Source organism: Lissotriton helveticus, chromosome 3_1, assembly GCF_964261635.1.
Source record: "Lissotriton helveticus chromosome 3_1, aLisHel1.1, whole genome shotgun sequence".
NCBI classification, from domain to species: Eukaryota; Metazoa; Chordata; class Amphibia; order Caudata; family Salamandridae; genus Lissotriton; species Lissotriton helveticus.
The window spans coordinates 682,015,924-682,037,147 of record NC_136061.1 but is presented as its reverse complement, the minus strand read 5'-3'; the positions used below and the strand labels follow the sequence as shown (position 1 = coordinate 682,037,147).

Below are 21,224 nucleotides of genomic sequence, written 5' to 3'. Positions count from 1 at the left end.
GTTGCTTGTGGTACCATCTGGAGGGGACCTCACCTGTCGGTTTGGGATGTACTGCTCACATGATGAGCAGGGTCAGTAGTGATCTGCACGGGGAGGGCCTCAGTCTAGAGGGGCTTAGTGAGTAAAAGCCAATGGATCGACATGCGACCCAATCGCTTGCTAGTGGCTGAGATTAATTTAAGCATTCCCTCCATGCCTTGTTGTTGTTGTTGCAAATAGGGGCACTAACGGAACCATTTACAAGAGTCTAATAGGGAAGTTAAGTAGGTCAAATAGGGAGGGTCAATGACTTAGAGGGGAAGTACAGGCAATTTACTACTGTTTATCAGTGGTAAAGCACACAGGGTCCTGAAGCCAGCCAACATAGCGTCCAGAAAAAGGCAAAAAATCTGCGACAACCATGCAAAAAAGGCAAATTTGAGACACAATGCTTGCACAGTGGTGCAATAAGTTTAGTCTTTTTCTGTATTACACAAGAGTGAAGATGTGAAGTATGATACCTGCTCCGATTCCCAGAGCATTATGAGTAGATAAAATGTGTGGGTTTAACACAGGTGATAGGACAGTAGATTTCTCCGGATGTTTAAATTTCATAAATATATGTTTTGTACGCACTCCTATGATCTAGACTGCCACATGTCCAGGCCAGAGACGTCGCAACTAAAATATGGAGATATCTGCCCTTGCTGAAAGGAGATTACATGTCAGGGTGTCTCGATACCACATGGTGTGTTTGAAATTACGCGTGCACCGTCACAATGGAACTGGGAGAAGTATATTATTTAAGACAGGTATCATGTTTATGTTTTTTACAGTATAATTCGTTTGTACTTCAGAAGAAGGAAGAAAGGGTGCATTTGTATTTCATTTGCTGCAGCTTCTTTGGTGTATGTACATAAAATGTCGGTTGCACTAATGCAGTTATTAGACTCATCTGAGGTATCTAAATTTACGTTGAATTAATGCATACTTTTTTTGGTAGCCCTGAATGATATGGGAAACTCTATATGAGAAACTATAAGCAAACCCTTCTCAATGTTGGATGAAATAGTTAGTGAAGAGGCAGGTGGTATGCTATCTCTTGGCCGTCATGAGGGTTCGTTTTAAAACAGAAACACATGGTAAAGTTGGGAGTCGTAACCATGTTATATGTGCCAGGACATTGTGTACATTTGGTTTTTTTTTTTTATTATTTTTATTGAAATTTGAGTTGCAAGTTTAAACAGATCATAACATGTCCTTCCCTTATTCAAAGTATACATATACATTTTGTAAAAAAGAAATACGTTCAAAAAGAAATACAAGACATAGAGAATAGAAGAACGTAGATCCTCTTAAGTCATTACTCCAGCAATCCACTTTTGAATTGGTGCCCAAATTTTTATGCCAATTAATTTCCTTTTTCTTCCCTTGGTTGCATATATTGCCAGTTCAAGTTTGTATCTGGCTAAGAGACGACTCCTCCATGTAGAAAACGACGGCGGTTCTGGACTGATCCAATCCTGCGTGATGCAGGCGCGCAATTCAGACATCATAATAAATAATAAGTTAGCTTGTTCTAAATCCATTGAGTCTTTGGAGACACCAAATAATAGTAATTCAGGTGATATAGCAATAACTCTACAGAAAATGTTCTCAATAAAGTTCTGAATATCAGAGATTAACCTTGCAATTTTTGCACAAGAGTAAAACATATGTATTGTGTCAGCCCCTCTCATGTTACACCGATTACAATTAGTTCCCGCAATGGCCCCCCATTTCAGAACCTTAGCAGGTGTATAATAAAGATCACACAAAATCATATAATGTTGAGTAATAAGATAGAAGTAGCCATTTTAATCGAATCTTTTAAACATAGATCCTTTATTCCTAACTTTTCTTCCCATTTGCCACACAGATTATTAAAGTCATCCGGGAGGTAAGTCATTAAAATATTATAGTAATAGCCAATTTTTCTTTTATTGGTTAAGCTATCTATAAGCAGAATTGGGTTTCAGTCCTGCCTTACTACATTAGAGGGTGAATGTAAAAAGCTATGGATCTGTAAGTATTTAAAATAATCATGGGAAGGAATTTTGAAATTCTTTTGGAGTTCACCAAAAGAAAGTAACTAATCAAAATTATGTGTATATAGGTCAGAGAGAGAAAAAATCCCCTTAGTATTCCATTTTTTCATCGTTTGATCTCTGAATATTGAAGGGAAACAATGAATTGAATTTAATGGAGTGTATCTTGTGACTTTTCTGATACCAGCCACTTTTTTAATAATTCGCCAAGCTTTATACGCTGCCGTTAAAATCTTACATTTTGTTTTTTTATAGTAGCTTGGTTCTATTATTTTTAGCAAATGGTGATTAGCTTCAGTACCTAATACAAGTTCAAATATATTTGGATATAGTGCCAAAGAAGTAGGGGTTTTATTACCGACAATCAGCGGCGATATAAATTGAAGTACAGCTGCTAGATAGTAGAATAGAAAGTGTGGTACTGCCCAGCCCCCTCTATCTTTTGGTATAATCATCTTCTTATATGCTCGTCTAATGCCTCTATAGCCCCACAGAAATCTAACTGCGCTTCTTTCAATTTCTTGAAAAAAGCTTACGGGAAATTCTAGAGGAATTGTTCTAAATAAGTAAATAAATTTCGGCAGTATAAGCATCTTTAAGACATTATTTCTACCATGGAGAGACAGATGTAAATGATTTATTCTTTCCAAGGTTGACTTTGCCTTTTTAAGAATCGGGGTATAGTTTAGACTGGGAATTTTCGAAATAGGTGTAGTCAATTTGATTCCTAGATAGACTGCCTCAGATACTATATTTCTGATTGGCGGTGGATTTGGACCTATAAAAAGGACTTGAGTTTTGGACAAATTTAATTTATATCCAGAAAAAGACCCAAATGTCTCCGCTAATTCTTCAATCCTCAAAAAGGTTCTTTCAATATCCTTAGTAACCACTACCAAGTCATCTGCATAAGCAAGTGCTCTATATTCAGTACCTCCTAGCTGTAACGGTACTATACTCTCGTCCCTATTTAGCTGATTAAGAAAGATATCTATGTATATGGCAAAAAGAAGAGGGGAGGATGGGCATCCCTGACGTGTTCCTCGCTGTATAGGGAATAATGCAGACTTTGTAGAGCCTATTTTTATTGCTGATACTGGATTTTTATATAAAGCCTTAAATGCATTTATTATTCCTGATCCGAAACCTTTCATGGATAGTAAATCTCAAACGCTTTTTCAGCATCTAACAGGGTAATCCCTATTGGTGTATTAGAGGCCTCTGCCCAATCGATCATAGCTATGATTCTGCGTATAATGTCAGCCGTATCTCTGTTAGGAATAAATCCATGTTGCCAACGAGAAACAATTAGCGGTATTATATTTGATAGTCTTGTGGCAAGTATTTTCGAATATATTTTACTATCAGTGTTGATTAAAGATATTGGCCTATAAGAAGCTGGATTAACTGAATCTTTATCTTTTTTTAGGAACGTCATAATTATTGATGAAGCCCAAGATTCTGGTGGTACACCTTTTTGGGCCTCTAGAAACATTATAAGCAAATCACTCTTTATATAACTTCTAAAAGACTTATAAAATTCTAGCGGGATAAGGTCCGGACCAGTTGCTTTGCCTATTGCTAGTAGATTTATTGCATTTTCAATTTCTTCCCACTTAATCGCAGCATCCAACGCCAGCTTTTGATCATAAGCAAGGGAAGGTAGGAGATTTTCCATGGCAAAGTTTAAACATACATCAGACAAATACTGGTCATTCTCTTGTGTATAGAGTTTGAGATAAAATTTGTGAAAAACTTCCAAAATTTCCTCTTGTTTATTATGCATTTGTCCAGATTCGTCTTGAATTATATTAATAGTATTGTAAGTTTCTTTTTGTCTGATTCTTTTTGCCAACATTTTCCCTGTATTTTCACCAATTTCATAAATCTGGGTCTTATAACTCGCCATCTGTTGTGCTGATTTGTCTGCGAAGAATTCATAACAGATAGCTTTACTAATCGCTAGACTCGATTCTATATTTGATATTGGTTGTTGGCATGCGATTGCTGTTATTAGTTCCTTTTCCCAAAATAATACCTTCTCAAGTGCTTTTTTGTTCTTTTCACGCATAATTTTCTGTTTTTTTATAGTATAAGAGAGCGTCTCTCCCCTTATCCCTGATTTAAACGTATCCCAGACAATTTGCACAGAAGCAGTTCCTCTATTAAAATCAAAAAATTCTTTCATCCATATAGCCATCATGTCTATATATTCTGAATCAAATAGTAATTTACGATCAAAAGTCCAAAGCTTCGGTTGAATAATTGAATTATCAGTTTTGATTTCAATGAGTATTGGGTTATGGTCAGAAATTATGCGTGGAAATAACTCAAAATTTGTGTCATGAATAAACGATTTCCTAAGGAAAAAATAATCCAAACGCACAAACTTTTTATGTGGATGGGAAAAGAATGTAAACACAGGAGATGATGGTTTTTTTTCATAGACTGCATCGGCTAAACCATGGTCCAAAACCAATGACCGTAAAGACATAAATGACTTCTTTTTGACCCCCTGATAGCAAGATGCATCACAAATATCCTTATTAGAATCTAGATGAATATTAAAGTCACCACAAAGTATTAATGATGAAGACCAATTGGCTAGTTCCAAATTTAGAAGGTCCAGGATAGCTGGATCATCCACATTTGGAGCGTAAAGAGCACAGACAGTCCATAATATGTCATTGATTTTAAACTCTGATATTGCCCATCTACCATATTTATCTGCCTTATGACGAATTAGTATGCCCAAACCCTTCCTGAATAAAATAGCAACACCTTTTGTTGTTGAACCTTGAGACGTACATCCAGCTAACTGCATACCTAAATCTGTATATAGATGTCTATCCTTCCACATTATATGTGATTCCTGGATACACAATATATCATTTTTCATAGTCTGTAAGATTTGAGCGGCTATCCCCCTCTTCTTTCTATTATTCAAACCACATATATTCCAAGAGCAAACACGTAATTTTCCCATTTATAACAACATTTATTTCGCAGATGAGGTACCAGATTATGCAAAAAATGCCTATATACGATCAGATGAAATTTCAAACATTTCTCCCTAACAAAAAGCTTCGCAAAACATAGCAAAATAACTACACATAGTGAAATAATAAACGTTCTGTTTTTACTTGCAACTTCGTTTTTTTCCCCAGCCCTCCCCACACCCCCCTCTGGGCTCCCCCTGAGCCGCCCCCACCCTCCCCACCACTCAGTGCTATCAGGGCAGAGGGACATAATAGTCCCTCGTGTTGATGATGTGATGAGCGCTAGGTGGTTCTCATCGTGTGGTTCTATTCATAATTATTATACCCTCTTCATAATCATTTTAGAGCCGCTTATCGAAAGCATGTCTAGGAATTTCAAAAGAAAATCTAAGCAAATTTTATCATTCATTCGCTAAATCTTTTACTAGCCCTTACTAAGCCTGCTTTCCCCCTTTTTAACATATTAGTATGTATCAATATATACTACATTACTTTCTTATTGTACTCCTAAAAGAATAAACACAGATTAGAGCTGATAACCATATTAATTCAAAACTCAAAGTTCATAGTTCAAAAGTTCGTAATCCTCTCAGATAGACATCAAAAATTCCTTAGCTGCTACCTCGGAGGTAAAAAAAACGGAGCGTTCTTTATGAATCACTTTAAGTTTGGCCGGATTTAAAAGGAATGCTTGGGCTCCTTTTGCCTGGAATAAGGTAATAAGCTGTCTTAACTGCCATCTTAATTGCACAGTAGTATGACAGTAATCCGGTCGCAAAAAAATTCAATATCTCGAACCTTACGCTTTTTGTTAGGTCTTGCCAAATCATAAAGTGCTTCTCTGGCTAAGAAGTTATTCAATGAGATCAAAATAGCTCGTGGTTTAGAGGCAGAATCTTGCCTTACCCGGAACGGAAATCTGTGCGCCCTTTGGATTTCAGTCTCCCATTTCCATTGACTTAGCTCTGGGAAAGCAGCAGAGAAAAGTTCTATCATGAAATGGCGTGGATTTGAGTTTTCCTTCCCTTCCGGCACGCCCAGGACTCGGAGATTGTTGCGTCGTGATCTGTTTTCCAAATCCACTAGCTTCCAATTAATCTCTTCTTCAGACCCTCCATAGATTTTAATTGTGTACTATGCTGTGCCATAGAGTCTTCCATTTGTGAGATTCTATTTTCCGTCTCAGTAACTCTGACAATTGTGTCATTGGCAGTTTTCATTACTTTTCTCAAGTTATTTTGTAACTTTTTTACAGCTCCCTGGGTTCGGAGATTTTCGGTTTTGGTTTCTTCTCTATGATGTAGCATTACACGATATAGGACTTCCAATGTTATTTCAGGTATATCATCAGATGGGTTATGATAATCAGGAGTTACGGATGTCGGAAGTAAAGTAGACCTATTTTGTCCCCGCAATGTAGAATTAGATTTCTCTGCCTCATCTTCACCCCCCCATTCAGTTCTGTTTGGGGATTCCTCCGGATCTGAATCTAATTCTTCAGGGTCACTAAGCTCTTCTTGGCCTAGATCAGAATAAGATTTCTCTTGTCCCTGCAAAGATCCAATATCCTGTACCATCTCGTCTATACTGTCGGAGTCCAATGCTTGTGAAAGATCAGTCATGGAGTAAAAGTTGCCAGCTGAGTCTAAAGACTCTGCGTCATCACTTCGGATCTCTCCAGTGGTCATTGTCTTTTGTATCGATTCACAACTTTTACCACTGGATGCCCCCCCTTTAGCAGACCCTTCAATAGTACCCAGTTGTTTATCTAGAGCCTTCAAATTAATATCAGAATTAACAGTTTTTTCCTAAACATAACTGGAATTTTCGGTGTGGCACCTAGCCTACAACTCCCAGAATTCATCATGCTTGTGTTTGTATTTTCGACGGAAACTGTTGTAGATGCATTAGAGTTACTTGGTTGTAATTGTGACATAGTTTGAGGCACCCCCTCAGCCAGAGTTATAGCGGTCGACAAAGGTTCTATATTTAAACTCAGGGGGACATTCGTACTCACAGTAGTAGAAGCCTGAGAAGGGTCGTCTATTGAGGCAGATGACTGAGATGTATCCTGTGCCGCTGCAGTATCTGCTCTTGTTTTCGGCTTTTGCTGCCGTGAAAGCGCAGTCGGATTCTTCGGTGCCATAAGAGCTGGAAAGTTAACAGGAACCTCAGAGCTGTGAGAAGCCGATACAATGTATCCGTGTATTTGCTGTTGCTGTTGCTGTTGTAAGTGGTCCTTCCGTGTTTGGAGTCGGCGTGATCCCAAACGCCGTTTTTCAGCTCCGGTCTTATCTCAAGAAGACGGTAAAGATGTTAAAGGCAGGAGAGTCGGGCGCGCCAAAGCCAAACGGAGAGTTCGAATATGGCTTCCCCAAAGATCAAAGCGCATAGCCGAGGGTAGCCGAGCCAGGCAGTTGTATATGCACCTCCGCACCGCCGTCACCGTCACCGTCGCTGTATGCTTCTAGCCCTCCTACAGCCGTCGACAGCAAAACGTAAGTTGCTTGACAGAAATTATAATCTTGCACAAAAGTAATGACTTATACACTCTGTCAGCTCGAGTAGAGAGTCGGCATACAGCAGCACGGCAGTGAAACACACGAGAGCTCTGACCAGCGTCTCCTCACTCGGACTTGCAGTCCGCCATCTTGCCCCGGAAATGCACACTGCCACTCAGGACATTGTGTACATTTGAGAAAAATATTTGATGACCAGATTAAAAGGTGGACTTGAATTTGATTTCAGCAGTTTCTCTGGTTAAAGTACGACCATGCAATTACGTGTCATTATAGTAATTTGCTGAGTTTGTGTAGCTGGGGAGTGCGACTTTGTAAAGGTCCACGAAAATCTTTTGAAACTTTACGCACTTTAACATTTATACTGCATGACATTGGCCAATAATAGTGACTTTTGCACCAAGATATTTTGGATTGTGCAATGCTAACAATTATTCTGATATAAAGGCTTTACTTTCTTCTGCTGTCAGTGAGTGAAGAAAATGTAAACATTTCGGAGGAATACTTTTCTAAAATGAAATTATGATACAAATACAAAAATAGACTACATCGTCCTCAATGGGTCGTGGAAAATGTATTTCTTCAAATCCCAAGTGAAAAGAAAAATCTTTGCTTGAGGAACTAGAATCAAAGGAGGGATAATTTGCAAGGGGGGAAATCGTGACCGTTCAAAAACGTTTGGGTGAATGTGCAGACCTCCGGGGTAAATCAGCGATGAATGTCCAGAACCGCTATATTTTCTGTTTTTCGGAAATCACTTGTTTTCGTCTCTCTGTGGTAAGGTATAGAGAGATAAACATATACAAGTAATATATTTCTAAAGTAAAGTTCTGTCTATTTTTTTTAGAAATCGCGACTGTGGGTATTTACCATTGATCTCTTGTTCACAGCGACGGGTATACTATATAAAAAAAAACAGCCACCACTTACTTGCCTGCAAAGAACACTTGTTTTTTTATCTAGACCTGAAATGCCATGACAACCCAGTTCTAGAACTGTAAACATATTACAGGTACGAATGCATTTTGACATCCAACCATTTCATTTAGTATGTATCCTTTCTTATAGTTTATCAATTGATTCTGTTTGTTATCACAGCCCTTTTCACATCCCATAATAAAAAACACATATTTTCGCCAGTTTGCCTCTTTTGGAAAAGCGCAACAGAAACCTGAAAACCGTGGACAATACTACCGCTAAAGCACATGCGGAAATACGTGTAACAGAATGTCTTGCAAAACAATATAACTGACTACTGAAAGGCAAGATGAGAAATCATCCCCAAGGACTTCGCAATAGGAGGCATGAAAGATCTTATAATGCACATGTTTATAGAGATACATATAACCATATTTTCTATACAAAGGCATCTTTATAACTATACTGTCAAACAGTCCACAACTTTTCGATGTGAAATTCTAAACACGTTTCCGTTATTATTTAGTCTAATTAAATCTGTTCTTTTCATAAGTCACAGTTTATTAAGTTTTACCGCAGAGAGCTTGTTTTGTTTTTGCTGCCGGTGCAAAGGCGGGTTTCTGTGAAGAGCGAGGTTTCCTGTCACGCTCGCGGAGGTCCACCCTTGCGGCCCATTGTCACCGAGGCGATGTGGAACCACCGGCTTCCTGCACACCGACAACCTTCAGACTGTGACCGCGAGCGCTCGCTGCAAAACACTTGTATCGCCAACTCGGACCCGACTAGAACGAGGAGTGGCTGCGGATGCCTCTGGGTGGCAGCAGAACTGGGGGAAATCCAGTCGCTTGCAAAGGAGTTTAACGTCTGTGGGTCAAAGTCAGTCACGTGCCTCGTGGAGTAACGTTTGTTGGGGAAAGTTAGTCACATGCCAAGTAGGTTAACGTTTGATATGGCAGTTGTGGCTGGCCCAGTCCTGCTGGAATCCATGGGACATATTTACTAACATTCTATCACAATGCAGTGCTGCAACCAGGGTCGTAGCTTCGGGGAGGGGGGAATTGGGAGGGGACACCTCCCCCTACCCCAAATAAATGCATTATTGGCTTGAGAGTTGGATCTAGGGGCCCCAAGTCAGATCTTCTATGTCTTTGCTGTTTCTTCTCTTCGTTCTCCTTTATTAAAAAACGTTTTAACTGCTTTTTAGGTTTCAACTGCACATTGCTTGTGCTGTTCTTGAGAAATCTATTGTTTTTAATATAAACTTAAAAGGGACTTACATCCCACCTCGTTTCTTTCCTAGCTTCTCATTGGTTCCTGTGTGTGCCACTTACCTTTCCTCCATTCTAATGGCTGTAGTAGATTTTCCTCAATGCTTGTTCCTCGTCTGCTTCTCCTATCAGTTTCCCACCACGAAAAACTGTTAACAGCTGTTTTGGTGGAACTGTATTTTCATAAAGTTTTGCCTTTCACTCTTGCAGCATATTTATATAACAATTCATCACCTGGAGAAATTAAGTGATTTGCATAGAATCACAAGACGTTGTGCAGCGCTGCCGAGACTTGAACCTAGATCCCCAGGTCTCAAGTCAGAAGCTCTGCCCGCTGTGCCACATTCTCCCCACTCCAGTGTTTCCTGTCAGGTAGTTCTTTCCTTCTCCCAGATGATGATTGTTGAAAAACAGCTCTTTAATCATTACATAGGCGAATCCGATGCATTACCAATGCTTGTTTTTTGGCCCACCCTATGCAAATAAGTATTGAACCTGTTCCTTGTGGGAAAAGTGTATATCAAACCTTGGTCATCCCTCCATCCTTGTGCCTACTGTTTTTTAGTTGGGTAATTATGATTCACATCTCCTAAATCTCACGGACTAAGTTACGCCCCTGCCTGCAACCCGAATTCCTGTGTTGTGCTTGCTAAAAGGGAAAGAGCAAAACAGAGCCATATCGAGTAAGATATGGTGTTGTTTTCCTCTCTCCCTGCACCTACGCACTCTAGGCTGCCAAGTGTCGAAGCACACTACTTGTAATTACTGGGAAATGCGGTGGACTTTCTTTCAAACGTACAAACTATACTTTAATACTTGTCCTAATTTGTATGTGTGCAGTGTAGTACAACACACATGCAGAGTTAGAAAAATGTCCAGAGTTTTAAAACTTGATCCGCAGTCAGTTCTGCCTTGCATAGGCTTGGGTTTCTGGTGCAAACCCCTATTATCAATGTTAGTAGATAGGGATTTGCTTCAAAACCCATGGGTGGTTGCATTGGGATTCTCATAGATCACCCATGGAAACAACTTCTAACACAAGGTAGCATAGAACACTACTTTGCATTACTTTGGCCAGCTTTCCAATGCAAATCCTTATTTGTTTTGGAACGTATATACCTCTACGACACTCTGCTCTGGGTTTGTTACAAAGTAACACAAACTTGGCGCAAAGTGTTAGTAAATCTGAGGCTAAATCGGGTGGCAGTTATGGATTCCCAAAAGACCTGGGTGAGAGTCAGTGTCATGGCAGGCAGCTGCAATACCTTCCAGAAGTTTTAGTTTGTATGCAAAGATTGACTATTTATGCTCCAGCCCTGTCGCCTTTCCAGAGATGTTACTCTCTTGAGAAATGTCACCATCAAGAAGTCCTCTCTATACTAATCTAGAAGGGCCCATGCATCGTTCTTTTCAACAAACTTCTTTTATGTGTGACCAGTGCACTCACTCCTAGGATGTTAGTATCAAGCTGCATTGTTTGGTATGCGAAGCATCAATGACTAATGTACTAACATCGATGGATAATAATATCAAACCACAGCCGTAGAGCTGCACTCATCACTGTAGTCATATATCAGCAACCCATGTTCAACACCCAGGTGCATTGTGGGAGTCCTCTCTGCACTCCAATTCTAATGCATGACTTTAGGCTGTTTTTAGGCCACCGTGAGCTTTTTACCACCTCACTGAGTGCCGGGCTTCTTTTGTAATGAAATAAGCGCAAGGTCCAAGGTTTTTCCTAAGAGCCAGCCACTGGTAATGCCAAATAGTGGGGCTGCTGAATAGCAAGGGTGTTTGATTGTGATTCCAATTCATACCTCTTATTCACACCACCATACACTTCATATTTCTTTATTTTGCTCTTTTAACCTCTTTTTAATCACTGATTTCTCCCTTTGTTAGTTTTTTCCTATCTTTCTCTTACTCATTGCTTCTTTTTCTGCCTTTCTCACTTGCCTGTTTGGGTCAGAGTCTAATGATAAAAACAAATTCCTGCCCCTAAAACTGTGTACCGTTGCCCCATACCAGCAACCACTGGCACAAATTATGCAGTGCTCAGATGACTCTTCCTGTATCAAAATCAATGATTGTAAGGCAAGTTTTTCTTAGGACTAAAATTAGTTTGCGTTTTTCTGGTTTGGATACACCTTTCACATAATTCCATTCCCTATTTACTGGCTAAGTCTTCTTAAATATTTTTGCAGCTCTATGCCACTCTCCTTTTTGAAAAAACAAGGAGACATGCACAAACTAGCAATACACATCACAACAAAGCTGGTGTTAAAGGCTGTTCTTTCTCCTAGATCAATATGCACCCCAGATTTTAGCATATCAACTAGGGGAAGAAAATAAAGTGTTTTTTGTCCCAATATCTTGATGTATTTAACGTTCACTTCCATATAGATTAAAACCCACTCCAGCTTCAAAAAAACACATAGGTGTATAGGTGTACAGGAATACCCCTATTTTTCTATTAAGTGCTCCCGCATCTCAGTAGGTAGCAGCACGCCCCGGTCCGTAGAGGGCAGGGATGGACCCTATGAGGAAGCATGCCACCAAGGGGAGACCCGGGTGGGTGAGGGTTATTTGAAAGAAACAGCTATTCTTTCTTTTCAGTCCTAGCAAGAGGTGCGTTTTTTCCTTCTTTGGAAAACGGGACTCTCTTTTTGGTTATTTGGCAAATTCGTGGAGGACGAGTCCCTACTTCTCCCACCTCTACTCTCCCTCCTTGTGATTTTACATTGACTTATCCACAATTGGCATATATTTAATTTACTTATAAGTCCCTAGTACTGTGCACTACATGTGCCAGGTCCTGTATATTAAATGCTACTAGTGGGCCTGCAGCACTGATTGTGCCACACACTTGTTTCCCTTTAAACATGTCTCAGGCCTGCCAATGCAGAGCCAGTATGCGCAGTTTTAAACTGCCATGTCAACCTGCATTAGCGGCCAGCATGGCTCGCGGGTGGGGGGTCACACGGGGAGGGGCGTCATAATTAAGATAAAAAATTTAAAAACCTACTTTTCCGCCGTGTCCTGATTCTTCTCTGCTCCTGCCTTCCTGCCTCCGACAGGAACAGGAAGCAGGCAGCAAGGCTCCCTCCCCTAAGCCAATCACAATGCTGCATGCAGGTTTGTGATTGGTCTGGAGTGCCGTGACACAGCGCTCAGCCAGGGGCTAGAGGGGTGGGCATGTTCTCCATGCAGGCTGTAATGCAGCCTGCATTGAGAAAGGCAAAGTGCACATTACTGGTTTGGGTGGATCGAGAGGGCCAACAAACAGTCTTTGCACACTCAGGAGTGGGCAAAGCACTCCTCCACTGCCCGGACAGCAGAGCAGCCAATCCACCCTCCCACCCACTAAGCAAACATAAAATGGTAATAACTAAAAGTTATTACGATTTTATGTTTTGGCTTCCGGCACTGTGAGAAAGCAGTGGGGCGACGCTTCTCCGCCATAGCGGAGGAGCCACCCCTGTCGACCTGGCAAGTTAACCCACTTGGGAGGCCTAAACCTTCCTTTGTATTACACATAGGCCTTTCCTAAGGTAGGCCCTGGACAGCCCACAGGCAGTGTGCAGTGTATTTAAAAAGTAGGACATATACTTTTAAGTTTAACATGTCCTGGTAGTGAAATACTTTAAAATTAGTTTTTCACTACTGCAAGTCTATCTATCCCATAGTATAGTATTGAGGTTGTCTTATTAATTTTATAAGTGTAATTTCCAATTGTGAAGAGATGGGACCCCCACATTTGGTGTCTATAATCATATTTAAAACCACAATTCATGGTGAAGTTAGATTTTAAATTGCAATTCTGAAAATGGCCCTTTTAGAAAGTTGGTATTTTCTTACTGTAACCATTTGGTGTCTTCCACATGTTTCTCAATACATGCCTGGGGTGAGTGACAACTGGATTTGTGCATTCCGTCTAGACAGCCAAACACAAAGGGAGCTTAGGCGTTACTGATAGGCTATCCACATCCTGGTGGGCCATCCCAGGCAGGATAGGAGGGACAAGCAGACACTCCAACCTGAAAAGGGCTATGTCCTGTCCTCACACAAAGGGCTGCACACCCCCCTGTAGTGAGTGTGGTGTCAGGGCAGGAAAGGCAGGAACTTGGGCACTTCAAAGGCATCTCTTTGAAGCCTCCCCCACTTCAAAGGCCCACCTGGGTGTAAGTACTGGACCTCTGAAACCACCAACTCAAAACACTTCTGGAACTGAGGACATTCTACTTGTAAGAAGGACTGCTGTGCTGCTGGAGGAACTGCCACTCGGCTGGATTATTTTGTGTGCTGGCCTGCTACCCTCTTGGCTGGGGGTGAGAAGGACTGGACCTGCATCTCTACATCCCAGAACCTAAGTATCTCCAAGGACGTGTTGGCTTGCCTCCTGTTCTAAATTCTCAGAGATATCAAAGCCTTCTCCTCAACCTACAAACAGCACATGGGCATTGCTTGCCGCAAGTCCTGCTCTGCCAAATGGTGCCAACACAGTCCAGGGCCTTCGGAAGTGAGTATAAAGTGCAGCATCTGCCAGAACCCACCCATTTTCACTGCTGCGCCGATCGGAACCAATGTATTACCGCTGTTGCGGGAAGCAGATCGACACATCGCTCTTGGACCCACCGCATCTCCTTCTGAACCGCTGCATCACTGCCACTGGGTGGAGAAGATCAACGCATCACCCCTACAGCATAGAGAAAACCAACGCATCGCTATGAGAACCGTTGCATCTCTCACAGAACCGATGCATCACCCCGATTGCGTGGAGAAATATGGTGCATCACCCCAACCTGCATGGGGATAACTGACACATTGCTTGGTCTGCACCCGCATCTCGTTGTTTATGACCAGGAACAATGTACTATTGTTCAGTTGCTCTGCATGGGTCCTGCATCCAGCCCACACTCTATCGCGGTTGGCTTGACCTCTTGACTTTGTACCGGTCCAGCGCGACCAATTAAATCTTCAAGCACTTACTGCTTCTAAGTGCTATTTTTGTATTTAATATTTAACAATTCCTATCTTGGATTTTTATAGTTTTGGTCTTGTTTTATTTATAAAATTATTCATATTTCTCTAAACTGGTGTTGAGTCTTTTTGTGATGTTCTCACTGTGTTACTGTCTGATGTGTTGCACAAATACTTTACAAATTGCCTCTTAAGTTAAGCCTGACTGTGCATAGCTACCTAAGGATGAACACAGGTTAATTTATGGTGTGTTTGTGACCTACCCTGACTTGGATTGTGGTACCTGCTTGGACAGGGTGCCCGCCACTGACAACCAAAAACCTAATTTCTAACTTCTTTCCTATGTGTACAGAGCAGTGCCAATTCACACATGTTTGGTGGGCTAACATTAGGGGGCTCTCCCTAAGGCAAGGGGACATAGTTCATGTTTCTGTACAGGTCACCCTGCATGCTTCGTACTGCCTTATCATGACACTGACATTGGATGGAGAGACTCAACATAATGAAAAAAGGGTGCCACATGAGTCAGTTCCCAATTGCAGCTAACTATTAACAACGCATTTTGGAGTATATAAAGCAGTACCCCTGGAGTACTTTTTAACTTAATCTTATATGCCTTTGTGAATTGACATCAAAACTACTAAAATGGGATTAAATTGGAAATATTCAGACAGTACTCATTCTCTGCTAGTTCAAATGGAAAACACGGTGCCTCCTTTGCACTTTCGCTAATAGAAAGCTTACCGTTAGTGGGTTGAATCTTCAAAGGCATGTAACAGTACTTTTGTTGTACTACTTCCTGTACTCATAAATGCTTATGTGAATCGGACCCTCTTTGTTTATAGCAGGTGATGGCAACTGCATGGTTAGTAAGGCATTGGCTGTCGTAGGTGAATAACAAAACGTGAATGGAGGGCCCAAGGGATATTTAAAGACCAGCCTAGGTAGTATCCCTAGAATGAATTCAATGAACAACAAGAAAACCTAGGGGTCTCTGTAGGAAAGTAACATCTAAATTCCTATTTGCTTAACCCGACATCTAGCATAGTACATCTAATTGGAGTTAAGACTAGAAAGTTCTCCAAAATCACAAGAAACACAAACAACCTCAAAGCTGGGGCCACCAGTGATTGTAGATCAACAGAGCCTTTTGCAGGATTCCCATCAAAGACTTGTGATGATCAATGTTATCATTTGGTCATCCTTAGGGTCGTGTGTCTCTGGATCATTGAGACAAAGATCGTACCCTGTGGTGGATAAGGGTTGTGACCCGCAATCACTGTTGGACCATATGATGTTGATCTGATGGGTTCTGGTGCAGTGCAGAAAAGCAAGAATGTGGTGAATTAAAATAGGATAGAGAACCTAAAGAGGAAATTTTAAAAGGGAAGGTCTCTTCCTGTTAAAAACAAGAACAGCGCAATAACATAGCAGTTTTAACCAAATAGCTGCAAGGGGGCCAACATGTTTCAGCCTAATGGGAAAAAGGGGACCCAGGCTTTCTTCAGGGCCTCTGTTCTCAAAAAGTAAAGCTACTGCATATAGTGTGAATAAAGTGTCAAAACAAAATTCGTGAATAACATTTTATAACAGCAAAGGATATATATTTTCCGGCGTCTGTTGATTCTCCTCCGTGACACCTGGTGTATTAATTATCTCTACAACATAAAAAACACAGTGACCCCACTGTAAAGATTAAATGTGAAAAGATCACATGTCCAAAGTATTACACTGTACGGACATGATCTACTCACCCAGATTGTCCGGGGAACAGACCTCAAGTCTCCTGGACCTGGCTCAGGACTTGTGAGACCCCGCTCTATGGAAGTAAAACAACCTGACCTGAAATGCAGCAGAGAGAATATACAAGTCTATCCTGCTCTGTCTTGCATACACATGGCACAGGTTAACTCCCAGAGTATACAACCTAACATAGTCCAGTGACCAAGGATCAATACTCCAAGGCCCAAACCACTTCAACTCCAAAGAAACAGCTGTGATGTAAATCTGAATTAAACAGTCCGTAGTTGTATCTTAAAAGGAAAAAGCCCTTACAAACTATGTCCAGCAGTACAAATCCATTAGTAACACCCATTGGATGTTTAGCCAAATATTAGCAAGTCAGAAAACAGCTCTGTGGTAAACACAGGGTTTAACTTAGCAAGTGGCCTACCTGTCCGTCGTTGCCTCTGGCCGGCACTGAGTCAGGGGGAGGCAACGAACTGGACAGGTATAGCCCTTAAGACTGGTCAGGAACATACCTCACTGACCAATCAGCGTAGGTAGTACATTTGAAAAAACGACTCGTTTTTATATATTGATGGAATAAACATTAATAATGTTTGGCAATGCTTACTTTAGCCGCCTATGACAATCCTCTTCCATTCCAATAGTATACAGCAGAAGGAATGCAGAAGAAAAGAAACGAACAAACTCGGCAGGAAGCAGCGTCCTCTCGCGATAACCGCGGGACTACAAAATGACGTCATTGCACGCTCATGCGTAGTCCCAAGGGTTGCAGAGGCGCTACCCCATGAAATCTAGCATGACGAGTGTATAAAGATTATTCTGCTGCCCAACGAATGAGTGCCTGGTGCCCTAGAAAGGGAACCCCTGCACAAAGACTATAAACACGCTGTAAAAGAGCGCGTCCTCTTGCGATGCATGCGGAACTACAAAATGACGTCATGACATGGACGTTTGTAGTTCCGCCGGTCGCGGAGGCGCTATAGGATGGGGCACACCGTCTCCCAGAACCAAAGGCAATATGCTTATATAAGCACAAGTAGTGCAGTGGGAATATGTACACTTGCCCTAACGGTTCTTAAAGTGATTATTAAAAAAATATATAGCGATTGCATGTTAATTGAGGGAACGCAAAGTGCCTACACTTCTATGAAGAAAGTGGTTTGTGTAAATCAATAATCACCTTGGTACCAAAGAGTATCTAGAATATGGGAAGGGAGTCTCACAGACAATAGATACACCGGATGTGTATACTGAGTGGTTATAGTCAAATAATAAAAAGTGAATAGTCTATGGCAAGGGACTTATAGCACAGAAGGAACAGATGTAGATCACAGCAAAGGAAAAAGACACTACTCATGGAGTATCCCATGCTGAAACGGGCAAGCAGGCCTTGATGGTTATGAGACCTATATACGTTAAATGGCACAAAACTGTATATGGTACTCAACCTCTATTTTATACCCAAATCACCCAATAATTCTGTACATAATTCTTATAGTTCAGACCAGAGTCCACAGCGATATATTTGTTCCAGACGATATTACTGAAGGCTGAACCAGGGAATCTCATCGTTCAGTCCTCGAGTGTCTGTATGCAACTTATAGACCCATTTTTGTTCTTTTAGGAACAACAATCTTGATACGTCACTTATGTGGTTGGGAATGAAAGGTTTTTTAAGAACAGTCCAAGTGAAATCTGATTCTTCATGATTCATCTGTATAAAATGTTTAGTTAATTTGGAAACACTTTTCTTACACCGAAAGGTGCTTTTGTGTTCCAGCATCCAAGTGCGGACCTTTCTTGTAGTCATTCCGATATACCTCTCGTTACATGGGCAAGTCAGTTGATAAATGAGGTTAGTGCTGTTGCAATTCGTAAAATGTCTTAACTCCCACGGCCTGGTGGTACCAATGTCGATCCTGGTTGTCTTACATGTCTGTGAACAGACCGAGCATGCCCCACACGGGTGATGTCCGGTGACAGCCGGGAGGTCCCATAGTGTACCTATCTCTCTTCTAGGTGATTCCTTGGAGCGCGTATGTACTAATTGGTCACGTAAATTGCTTGACCGTTTGAAAGCAAATAAAGGATATTCGATTTTCTCATTAGTACAGTTCAAAATCCGCCAATGTCGTCTGATGGTATTTTGGACGCAATTGGACCTGCTGTTAAAAGTACTTACAAATGTAAGACGGTCCAGGGGGGGGTTTGCAGTCTTGGGCTCTAGAAGCGCATCTCGGTTGTTGTTGGTAGCACGTTTGAGAGAGCGCTTAATGAGTTTCTTGGGATAGTGTCTCTCTACCAATTGGTCAGACAGATTAGAAGCGTGATATGAAAAGGTCTCAAGGGTGGAGCAGTTTCGCCTCAACCGGAGAAACTGACCAAACAGTAAGTTGTCGCGCAAAGATTTAGGGTGCTGGCTTTCGTACAAAAGAGGTGAGTTCCTTGCCATGGGTTTGCGAAAGAGTTCATTTTCCAGACCAGTTGGAGTCACATAAATAGAGAGATCCAAGAAAGCAATCCTTTCTCTGCTTGTCTCGATGGTGAATCGCAGAAACCTATTCTGGGAATTCAACCACTCATGGAAGCGCAGGACTGAGTCTAGGTCCCCTCTCCATACCACCAGCACGTCATCTATGTAGCGTTTCCACCATACTATAGATGTAAAGAAGGGGTTAGATGTTGTTAACACTGATGACTGTTCAAACATGTGGACGTACAAATTCGCCAGGGAAGGAGCGAAAATGCTCCCCATGCTTGTGCCCGAGGTTTGGAGGTAGATAGTATCCTCAAACCTGAAGTAATTGTCTTTCATGGCAATAGTGGCTAAGGCCATTATGAAAGGGACCGGAGTTATGGAGTCAAGATCACGCCCTTCCAGGATGGACCTGATAGTATCCAAGGTCTCATCCTGGGGTATTGAGGTGTATAAGGATTCGACATCCATAGAGACCAATAAGTCTGTCTCCTGATGGTATTCTATAGTTGGTATAGCTCTTAAAACGTCCGTGGTGTCTTTCAGGTACGTCGGCATGGTGTGGACTATAGGTCTTAGGAAATGATCCACAAAAGCAGAGAGTGGCTCAAGTAGTGATCCCTGGCCGGAAATGATAGGTCTACCAGGCGGTGGCCTTTGGGGCTTATGCACCTTAGGCAAGGTGTAAAAATAGGGCATGGTGGGCTGTTGTGTCTGTAGAAACTGTGATTCTAAAGGAGTTATCCAGCCTTCTGCCAAGCCCTCTTCCACCAGAGTCTTGATCTCATTTGACAATCTGGTGGTGGGATCAGTCGCAAGTGGACAATAAGAACTAGTATTGCTCAGTTGTCTTAAGCATTCAGTCCTATAAGTATCCACTTCCTGTATCACGATGGAACCACCCTTGTCAGCGGGTTTTATGACTATCGAGGTGTCTTGAGTGAGGATTCTCAATGCTTGTTTCTCTATCCTTGAGAGGTTGCTATAACCACTCTTGTGGGAAGTCCAAATCTTTTCGATGTCATCTTTTACCGCCTACTCAAATGTAGCTACCTGCGGGGGCACCGCATGTGTAGGTGGAAGGAAGGTCGATTTAGATCTTAAGCCTGTATTAACATCTTTCTCAGAGTCATTATCATCATTGTTTTGGTTTTTGAAAAAGTAATGCAATCTCAGTTTTCGAAAGAACTGGGCTAGTTCTATTTGCAGTTTGAACGGATCCCCGTCCTCTGTGGTGACAAAACCCAGACCCTTGTTGAGAACAACTTCCTCAATTGCTGATAAAGCCCTGTTGCTCAGGTTAACTACCAGACTGGGGTGTGATGGCTCACTTATTCTTGGGCACTCCTCCTCGTGTGACTGCGGGTGCCCGCATGGGGTCCTGTCGAGTCTTCCCAGTGGACCTGTGCTTGTGCCTGTGCTTGTGCTTGTATGGGTCTTCTTTTCCCTCGAGAGCGTCGGGGACCAAACCCTAAAAAAGACTCGACAGGACACCATGCGGGCACCCGCATTACTTTTTCAAAAAACAAAACAATGATGATAATGACTCGGAGAAAGATGTCAATACTGGCTTAAGATCTAAATCGACCTTCCGCGTCCCAAGGAATCACCTAGAAGAGAGATAGGTACACTATGGGACCTCCCGGCTGTCACCGGACATCACCCGTGTGGGGCATGCTCGGTCTGTTCACAGACATGTAAGACAACCAGGATCGACATTGGTACCACCAGGCCATGGGAGTTAAGACATTTTACGAATTGCAACAGCACTAACCTCATTTATCAACTGACTTGCCCATGTAACGAGAGGTATATCAGAATGACTACAAGAAAGGTCCGCACTCGGATGCTGGAACACAAAAGCACCTTTCGGTGTAAGAAAAGTGTTTCCAAATTAACTAAACATTTTATACAGATGAATCATGAAGAATCAGATTTCACTTGGACTGTTCTTGAAAAACCTTTCATTCCCAACCACATAAGTGACGTATCAAGATTGTTGTTCCTAAAAGAACAAAAATGGGTCTATAAGTTGCATACAGACACTCGAGGACTGAACGATGAGATTCCCTGGTTCAGACTTCAGTAATATCGTCTGGAACAAATATATCGCTGTGGACTCTTGTCTGAACTATAAGAACTATGTACAGAATTATTGGGTGATTTGGGTATAAAATAGAGGTTGAGTACCATATACAGTTTTGTGCCATTTAACGTATATAGGTCTCATAACCATCACGGCCTGCTTG

At 41.6% G+C, this 21,224-nt stretch overlaps 1 long non-coding RNA gene across 1 annotated transcript in view; it reads right to left on the bottom strand.

The window, feature by feature from the left end:
• Positions 1–9,214, bottom strand: part of LOC144824713 (uncharacterized) — a 643,279-nt gene extending 634,065 nt beyond the window's left edge. Inside the window, exon 1 of the long non-coding RNA XR_013609075.1 lies at positions 9,077–9,214. This is a non-coding gene — a long non-coding RNA (uncharacterized LOC144824713). The remainder of the gene's footprint in view (positions 1–9,076) is intronic.
• Positions 9,215–21,224: the final 12,010 nt, after the last annotated feature.